At 43.3% G+C, this 10000-nt stretch overlaps 1 protein-coding gene across 1 annotated transcript in view; it reads right to left on the minus strand.

The window, feature by feature from the left end:
* The window catches only part of lgr4 (leucine-rich repeat containing G protein-coupled receptor 4), an 86606-nt gene that overhangs the window by 26244 nt on the left and 50362 nt on the right, over window positions 1-10000 (minus strand). The gene's annotated exons all lie outside the window — the stretch shown is intronic.

Raw genomic sequence — 10000 nt, forward strand, 5'->3', positions numbered from 1 at the left:
GTGCCAGTCAACTGCCGGATCGGGCCCAGGCGTGGGCTGGACGTGGGCAGGATCATGCCCATACTTGGCTCGTTTCCGTGGCTGCGTCTCTTGTTATGTGGGAGTGCAGCACTTGTCGATAATGAGATGGGATGAGTGTTTCTTTTCATGCGTTTATTGCACAGACAATAATCAGATCGTCCAGGCCAGAGCTCTGCCTCAGGGCGAGAACGGCTGAGAGATCCAATATCAGGGCAGGGTGTGTGTGTGTGTGTGTGTGTGTGCGCGTGTGTGTGTGAAGAGAACGAGAGAGAGAGAGAGAGAGAGAGAGAGAGGAGAGTGAGAGAGAGAGAGAAAGAGAGAGAGAGAGAGAGAGAGAGGAGAGTGAGAAAGAGAGAAAGAGAGAGAGAGAGAGAAAGAGAAAGACAGACTGCAACTTGTGTGTAGGAATTCCAACCAAGTATTATGGATTGATCGTCTAATAAAATGTCAATCAGTGACAATCAGTTTTGGACACACACATACTGTACACACACTGAGGTTGTTGTGCTGAGCTGTGGCAGCTCACTGTAGTTTGTGAGGTACATCAAGATGGCTTCCGCCTTCTGTCTGGAACCTTCTACTTGTTACCGTCACTGATATAAGCCTATTAGCACCATATGCAAACCAGGGGACGCGAGACTGACATTTGCGGGTAACACCAGAGGTCAGTGTGTGTGTGTTTGTGTGTGTGTGTGTGCCTGTGTGCGTGAGTGTGCGCATGTGTGTGTGTGTGTGTATATATGTGTGTGTGTGTGTGTGTGTGTGTGTGTGTGTGTGTGTGTGTGTGTGTAAATGCGTGTGTGTCCATGTTGGTTTGCTGTGAGGATAAGACATGTAGCATGTAGGCAGAGAGAGACAGAGTAGGAATCCACTGGATTTGTTTAAGGTCTTAACTGATGCCCATATTAGAGCTGAATGTGTTTCATTCATTCAAATTCCTAACCATTTGGCTCTTTTGTAAGAAAGCGATGTTCAGGCAGGATGTTGCATAATTACTGCCAGTGGGAATCTTGTATTTATCTGATGATCTGCTACCGGTTGGGGCATTACTGGGACAGTTGGTGGACAGCTTTTTTTAGGCGTCTTGTCTTCTCTCTCTCTCTCTCTCTCTCTCTCAAATTCAAATGCAAGAGTTGTTTTATTGGCATGACACATGAGCACTCATATTGCCAAAGCCATCATTCCATACAGGACAGGACGGGAAATTACAAAAACATGAAATGAATAAAGAAAAGCTAAAGAATAACAAAGAAGCAATACATTCCAAAAGAGTGGGGTGGCCTCACTGTTTGAGGTCCTATCTACATTGTCAATGACTTGGAAACCTTTTTGTCTCAGTATATACCTCTCTCTTCATCCTTCCCTCTGGCACAGGGTAGGGAGGGTGCACCCACACACACACACACAGTCACAGACACACACACACACACACACAAACATACACACGAGAAGAGAGAGAGGTAAAGAGAGAGAGAGAGATAGAGAGAGAGAGAGAGAGAGAGAGGGAGGTAGAGAGAGGGAGGAAAAGGGAAATTAGGGGAAAATGCATAGAGCAGAGAACATTCAGAGGTGGAAGGAGTGGGGGTGCAGGTTGCGGGGGCAGTAGAAGGAGTGGGGGGTGCAGGTTGCGGGGGCAGTAGAAGGAGTGGGGGATGCAGGTTGCGGGGGCAGTAGAAGGAGTGGGGAGGGGGGGGGTTGACAAAAAGAGAAGAAAGGAAGAACAATGAAGTAGGCAGAGAATGGGAGAGAGAGAATGAAAAGAACAGACAAGTGAAGAGAAGAGAAGAGAAGAGAAGAGAAGAGAAGGTGGAGGGGGGATAGAGGGAGGAGGGTAGGGGGAAGGGAAACGCCCTGAGAGATGGTGCAGGATCTGGAGAGGTGATAATGACCGAGAGCTGGACTTTCCAAACAGCAACGACCCAATCACCAGCTCCAGCTGGACCCACTCTCAGAGAGATAGTGTGGGGGGGGGGGGGGTACTGAATTGAATTGAGAGAAAAGAAGAGATAGAGAGGGGTTGGAGGGAGGGAGAGAGAGAGTGATCGAGAAAAGAAAAGAAAGCATAACAGTGAGAGAAAAAAACTACAAACAAGTAAAAAGACTCTACATTACAACATTACTCAGACCATAACTCAGAGACCTCACCATCATCCTCATCATCCTCATCATCATCCCAGAAGGAATAGACAAACATGAGGAAAAGGAGGAATTAAAAAAGAGAATGTATAGAGGACATGGAAGAGAGGAAAAAAAGAGACAAAAAAAAGCATTTAGACACACTGAACGGGGAGGATAGAAACGAGGGAAGTAGGGACTGGAAGGGCCTCCAGAAATACTGAATGCACACAGCAGGGCAGGAAGATTATCATGGTACCGATACGGTTTTATGTTCTATGTTTTGCCAACCCTATTTTCCATTAAGCCAATGTCCAGCCAATAAAGCGTACTGAATGGAACTGCCTTGACAAGAGAATAGACGGGGGATGAGTGCATAGAGGACGAAGAGAAGAAAATAATAGAATACTATTAGAATTAGAGTAGAATGCTATCGAATATAGTATTTTAGAGTGTATTAAATTAGAGTACAACTTAGAAAGTAAAAATACTTTATTGTTATTGTAAGCAGGGCAAACAACAACATTAGAAGTGTCACTCCAATTGGTGTATGAGAAGAGTAAAGCAGAGGACAACATAGTAAAATGCAACAGAATATAGCACTTTAGAGTACATTACAGTAGAGTAGAGAATAGAGTAGAGTTGAGTTGAGTAGAGTAGAGTAGTGTGTGGAGGACTAGAGAAGATAGGGAAGAGTGAATGATGTGTATTTCAATAGAGTTGAGTACAGTAGCATGTGGAGAAGAAAGGGATGTGTGAGAGATGTGTATTAGAATAGAATTGAGTAGAGTTGAGTACTGTAGCGTGTGGAGGAGAAGAGAGGGAAGTGTAAGTAGAGTAGAGCAGACCAGAGCAGAGTAGAGTACAGTACAGTTGAGTTGAATGAAGTAGAGTAGACTAGCTTGTGAAGGGCTGGAGAGGAGAGCTAAGTGTGAGGGGCTTGTACTGAAATAGAGTAGAGTATAATAAAGTAGAGCAGAGTACAATGGAGTAGAGTAGAGTAGTGTACAGTTGAGTAGAGTAGAGTATAGTATGTAAGTGATAATGTATAGAACGCTGGTCATTATTGGGAAAATAAGTCCCGAGTGATATGAAAGACCTGAATTAGAACTCCGTTGCCATTGACAGCGGTCATTATTTTTTTCAGACGTCCTTTAGTCGAAAATAATGACCACTAGAACTTTGGGAAATCCCGGCCACTAGGGGGCCCCGGCGCGGGACATTTAAAAAAGAAAACAAATGTCTTATCGTCACCTGTCTTTGCCCGTATCAATGCATGCTATCACAGACTACAATGGCTTCGCATGAGACAATTAGGAAATATGAAAGCGGAGCTCGAAAAAAGAGAGAGCGGCAGCCAGATCAGTAAGGCGCGCCAAAACCACGGCCGTACGCACTGTGCGTATCATCAGGCTACTCAATGAGAGAGAATTTCCCGTGTGTGTGTATTCACACCAAATTGGCCTAGGCTACCATAACTTATCAACTCTGCACGGTAGTCCATTAACTGCATGACAGTAGGCTATTTACAATTTTCTGTAAAGTAAAGTTTGTAACACTTAATGCAGAACTGCACGCGTGCACCTTTTGTTTGAGCAGGAGAGCCTACATACGCATGTTACAGAAGTTGTCGGCTAGCTTGTTGTTTTATATTACTATCTATGCTTGTTATCAGCACACAATGTTATAAGCTAATTCATTAACTCGAGACTCATCATGGATATAACACGTTTTTTTAAACAACGAAAACAGAAAGGATGGAGACAGCAAAGCGAGAGGAGTTATTTCAAATGGGCAAGCCGCAAGCACAAGGTAGGCAAGATTATTGTGCTTGTCAAAAGGTTAGGCTAGCATTACCGATGTTTAAAGCCATATACGTGAACGTAGCCTTCGCTAGAACAAAACTAAAGGTAACTTTAGCCTTCATAGGGCTATACAAAGTTGCCCAAATAAATAGGTCGTTGTTAGGCGTTGTTATTAGCCTACTAAGTAGGCTACTTTTTAACTGACCAATGCAGGTGGGTGTGTGCGTACCATCGCATTCATTCCTGCAGGCGCCCTGTCCACTTTTTTCAAAACGAGCATCAAAATAGTGATAAGTCCACGTCTAGGCATACTAACCCTGTCCCTGACAACGTTACCGTTATCGGCTCCGACACCCCCCCTTGTTTGTATTTGATGGGGTTGGGCTGTATGTGTGCGCGCTAGACTGCGTATTTCAATGGAAATTGACGTTGTGGCTGGCTAGGGCTGTGTGTTAACAATGTATTACAGACAGCGTGTTACAATGCATCATGATGTGGCTGTGTGCGTGCGCGCCAAACTCTAGGCTACAATGTTTCATGAGTTCAGAGTTCGAGACGGGAGTTGCACATTTTAGGCTGACCTGGGTACCACTGACAGTTTTTTTAAGCCTTAGTTGAAGTAATTGATGGTAATAATATAATATTTCATGGTTGATTTTTTTTGTGCATTGCCCCATGTTTGTAGGCTACCTTTTGTTTTATCCACAAGGCCGAGGACTGTCAGCAAAGAACTATGTTGACGTTGCTGCGCACTCACTCACTCAGAGCTGCCTGCTTGACACGCCCACTTGCCTAGATGCGTGTGCGTGCAAGGAGCAGTGAGAGCAGCAGTTCACACAGACCGTTATTATTTTAATAAAGTATCGATTCTAAAAACGTCGGAAATCGTATAGTTTTTTTGCGTGAAGGCATCGTGATACCTTTTTAGTATCGATACACCGTGCAACACTACTACTCTACTCTATTGTAGTCTACTCTACTCTACTCTACTGGAGTCTACTCTGCTCTACTCTATTGCAGTCTACTCTACTCTACTCTACTCTACTGTAGTCTACTCTACTCTACTGGAGTCTACTCTGCTCTACTCTATTTTTTAGAGTTTTCTAGCCTCTCGGGGTACCGGCTATCAGTATTACACGTCCCCCATACATCCAACGTTTGACCATGGTTATCCGTCGGGGTTTTTTGAGTTAATAAACTCCATAAATAATCATTAATTTGTCATTTTATGCCTCCTCCCTGTTGTTTCCTATGGAGTTGTCAGAGCTGATGTCCGAGTCCCGTTGAGGCTGGACTGTCATTGGCTCATCAGTGTTCTAAGGGTGGCGCTTAGCGACAGGTCAATTCAATTCAATTCAATTGGCTTTACTCTACTCTAGTCTACTTTATTTTATTCAAATCTACTCTAATCCAGTACAAGACCCTCACACTCAGGGCCAGGTTAAGGTCATCTGGGCAGGAGCGGACCTGGACACTTTAGGAGGGATAGCTAACGTTAGTTTATTTTACCTAGAAGCTAGAATCTGCAAACTCAACTCTTCATTCTCAACTTTTCAACCGTTCATTCGAATATAACCTTTCAGCATACAACATTAAAAAGTCTGAACATGGCATTAAGAAACATACATGAACTTCACGTTAGCAGATCAAACTTACCAGCAATGTTACAGCAACGTCTGTGCCAGTCCTTGTAGGCCTAACGTTAGCTGAGGCTGCTCGGCTGACGACGAGGCGGGTTCACCGGCTTGCTCAGTCTCATACAAAGCCCCGCCCCTTTACCCATATATGGATTGGCCAGAGTGTGGGCGGGGTTAGGATTTCCCAAGATTTCCCAAGATGGCGCCGCCCATACCCCCCATAAACGGCTTCATAACCGTTCTTCAGAAATCTATGGGTGACGTCACAGACGCTTTGTCCATATTTTTTACAGTCTATGGTTACAATGCATCATGATGTGGCTGTGTGCGTGCGCGCCAAACTCTAGGCTACAATGTTTCATGAGTTCAGAGTTCGAGACGGGAGTTGCACATTTTAGGCTGACCTGGGTACCACTGACAGTTTTTTTAAGCCTTAGTTGAAGTAATTGATGGTAATAATATAATATTTCATGGTTGAATTTTTTTGTGCATTGCCCCATGTTTGTAGGCTACTTGTTTTTTGTATGTTGGTACAATTGTATGTTGGTTATACAGTTCCACAATATAAATGCATATATATATATATATATATATATAATAATAATAATAGTAATATATATTGGGAACAAAATGGAGGAGGGGGGGGGGGGGGGCTCGGGGAGGCCTCTGCCCCGGGCCCCAGATGCAGGGGCGGACCTGCCATTAGGCATGGTCAGGCAATTGCCTGGGGCCTCGGCCACCAGGGGGCCTCGTCATCCCCATATCGTTTTTTTTTTTGGTCTTTTTTTAAATAAATGATCACCGCATCCAAACAATATATTCTAATCCATAATAAGGATTGAAAAAAATATTTTGCCTCATGATTGCTCATAAACTCATCATAAAACCAAATGACTGCAGTGCCTAAATTTCCCAACTTCTTCCAATCGAAGAATTCTTCCATGGAAGAAAGTAATTTGGACAGTGATGCAACAACATCTGCTGAGCTAGGTGGTGTAGCTAATGCTAGCTGCAGCAGCTGTGGCACCAATGCACCACCTTGCATTACATATTCTTCTACTGATGATTATGATGTCGATCTAAGTGAAACAGTCGTGAGGGACAAGATTACTGTCACTGCCGAAGTCCGCACTGGTGCTGTTGGTGCTGCTATATGGACACCATTTCAGTAGCAGAAGCTTTGGGTGCAACGAAACCAGTAACGTGAGTAGCCCTAACACGATACCAAGATACTACAGTTATCAGTGACGACCCTGCTTATGGCAAGACACCGTAAGAGATGCAGAGCGAGTTGAAATCGTTAAAAAAGGCCCCGTGCAAATTAATAACTTTGATTAAAAAAATGCAGATAAACCACCCAGAAGATTCACGGTTGAACATTATTACATGACCATGAAAAATGAAAAAATAAACAGAAAATGGCTAGTTTATTCGGTTAGTGCATACGCTGTTTATTGTTTTGTATTTCGGCTTTTTGGAAGATCGAACACCTCATTTAGTTCGCACGCACACACTCACTCTCACTCTCTCTCTCTCCCTCTCTTCTACACATAGCCTACATGGACAGACTCTCATACAGACAGTACATAGCTACATACAGTATATTCACACACAGAGACCCCAAACCCCTAGCCTACACTCTCTCTCTCTCTCTCTCTCTCTCTCTCTCTCTCTCACACACACACTCACACACACACACAGACAGACACACACACCATTCATATTTGTAATACTTTGAAAGGTTTTTACTTCTGTTTCTTGATTGTCATCTATGGCAAAAAATATGTGTTGTATTTGAGTATGCCTCAGCGTCCCATTATTACAGAATAAAGTGTGTTTTAGTTTTATGGTTGTGGTGTGTGTGTGTGTGGGGGGGGGGGGGGGGGGGGCGGGGCTCGGAGGGGCTTCGGAATCCTTTGCCTTGGGCCTCAAAGTGTCCAGGTCCGCTCCTGCCCAGATGACCTTAACCTGGCCCTGAGTGTGAGGGTCTTGTACTGGATTAGAGTAGATTTGAATAAAATAAAGTAGACTAGAGTAGAGTAAAGCCAATTGAATTGAATTGAATTGACCTGTCGCTAAGCGCCACCCTTAGAACACTGATGAGCCAATGACAGTCCAGCCTCAACGGGACTCGGATATCAGCTCTGACAACTCCATAGGAAACAACAGGGAGGAGGCATAAAATGACAAATTAATGATTATTTATGGAGTTTATTAACTCAAAAAACCCCGACGGATAACCATGGTCAAACGTTGGATGCATGGGGGACGTGTAATACTGATAGCCGGTACCCCGAGAGGCTAGAAAACGGGGTATATTTTCATCAACAGTACCCTACAGGGCGTCTCTCGCGTTTGCAACAGCTCGACGTAATGTAGGCTACTAAGCCAACAACATGGGCACAGGTTCCCTGTAAAATCCCAAGATGAAAATGCTCATTAACCAACTACTATATTCTTACTACATCAAATATTAACGTAAACCTAACATATCTTAGTAGGCTATCAATCTTCCGCTAGCTAGCTAGCTAGCATTAACATCAGTGGTTTTTGCACGGTGATTTGCATGGCTACTCGCCACAACTGCTTGTCACCTTGTATGTATTCTAAAGTTTTGAATGCACCCCTCCATAGCATAATTAAGTCCCTTTTGATAGCTTCTGGAGGAAAGTAAATCCTTTATCGACCAAAACGTCCTCAAAGCCTGCTTTCATATACTGTCAGCTGCCATTGTCCACAATGTATTTCTAATCAAGTCTGGTTTGTTTGTCCGAGTTTTCACACGGTAACAATGGGGGGCGGGGCTTAGCGACAGGTCAATTTAATTGAGTAGACTACAGTACAGTAGAGTAGAGTAGAATAGAGTAGAGCAGAGTAGACTCCAGTAGAGTAGAGTAGAGTAGACTGCAATAGAGTAGAGCAGAGTAGACTCCAGTAGAGTAGAGTAGAGTAGACTACAATAGAGTAGAGTAGAGCAGAGTAGACTACAATAGAGTAGAGTAGAGTAGACTACAGTAGACTACAGTAGAGTAGAGTATACAGTAGAGTAGAATAGAGTATAGTAGACTACAGCAGAGTAGAGTAGAGTAGAGTAGACTACAATAGAGTAGAGTAGAGTATAGTAGAGTAGAGTAGAATAGAGTATAGTAGACTACAGTAGTGTTGCACGGTGTATCGATACTAAAAAGGTATCACGATGCCTTCACGCAAAAAACGATACGATTTCCGACGTTTTTAGAATCGATACTTTATTAAAATAATAACGGTCTGTGTGAACTGCTGCTCTCACTGCTCCTTGCACGCACACGCATCTAGGCAAGTGGGCGTGTCAAGCAGGCAGCTCTGAGTGAGTGAGTGCGCAGCGACGTCAACATAGTTCTTTGCTGACAGTCCTCGGCCTTGTGGATAAAACAAAAGGTGATGTGAAATCTGGAACTATTTCGGATACATCGCGAATAGTGAAGGCAAGCCATCAGGTACACAGAGGCCCGTTTGTAAAATATGTTTCAAAGTCATTTAAAAGCAGTATGCTACGCATGGAACTTGGCTAAACACCTCGCAGACATATCCCAACATTCAAAGTTCAAAGAACGACAGGTTAACAAATATGCTATAGAAAACACAACTACATGGTTAGTGCCAAGTTCTTCTCTTCTGTTTTGTGAAAGTGAAACGAGTAAAGCGAACCTTCCTTCATCAATGAATTTTGACGAGACATAACGAGCTGTATTCATTTTGACGAGACATAACGAGCTGTAATCATAGGGTGCTAACGTGATGAAAGCGCAATGTTCACGCCAGAATAACATTACCAACCCTACCAAACAAAATATTTTATGTTTGGTCAGTACTACTGGTAATATTTGTCATGGCATGTAGACTGCAATTTGTTCAATAATTATTGCCCAGATGTAGGATAGGCTACCCGAAAGGCGCTAATTAAAGCCCACAGCATACCATCAAAGCGTGTTGAGTCCTAATAATAATAGCGGCTTATTGTTACGTGGTAGTAAATCATGTTATCAAAGAAATAGACGTAATGTAATGCACACAGATATATTGCAACAGGTATGGTGTAAGCCTATCTGACGAAGACCTGAGTGGTTGGAACGTCGTACTTGTACACTGGGCGCAAAGAAGACTATCCTCACATTTTTCCCTTTGCAACTGTCAAAGAAATCACATGAACACGGGAAGGCCTAGGGTAGCCTATACTGTACATCAGATGGCCTAAAGATTAGGCCCCTCTGCATAGCATTCAGTGATTTGCATGCAGTAATTTCAACACTGACCTTGATCTAGCCTAGTTTGGCTATTTAATGCTATGTTATTGCCAAAACACAACACAACAAATGAACTATAACAAGGACTTAATCACACAAAGTAGGCCTACTATTTTACTGACTATAAAAAATAATAATT

Source organism: Alosa pseudoharengus, unplaced genomic scaffold (genome assembly GCF_046254945.1).
Source record: "Alosa pseudoharengus isolate Yale_2024_CS ecotype anadromous, Long Island Sound unplaced genomic scaffold, YU_APseudo_1.1 YU_APseudo_1.1_scf_19, whole genome shotgun sequence".
In the NCBI taxonomy this organism is placed as follows: domain Eukaryota; kingdom Metazoa; phylum Chordata; class Actinopteri; order Clupeiformes; family Clupeidae; genus Alosa; species Alosa pseudoharengus.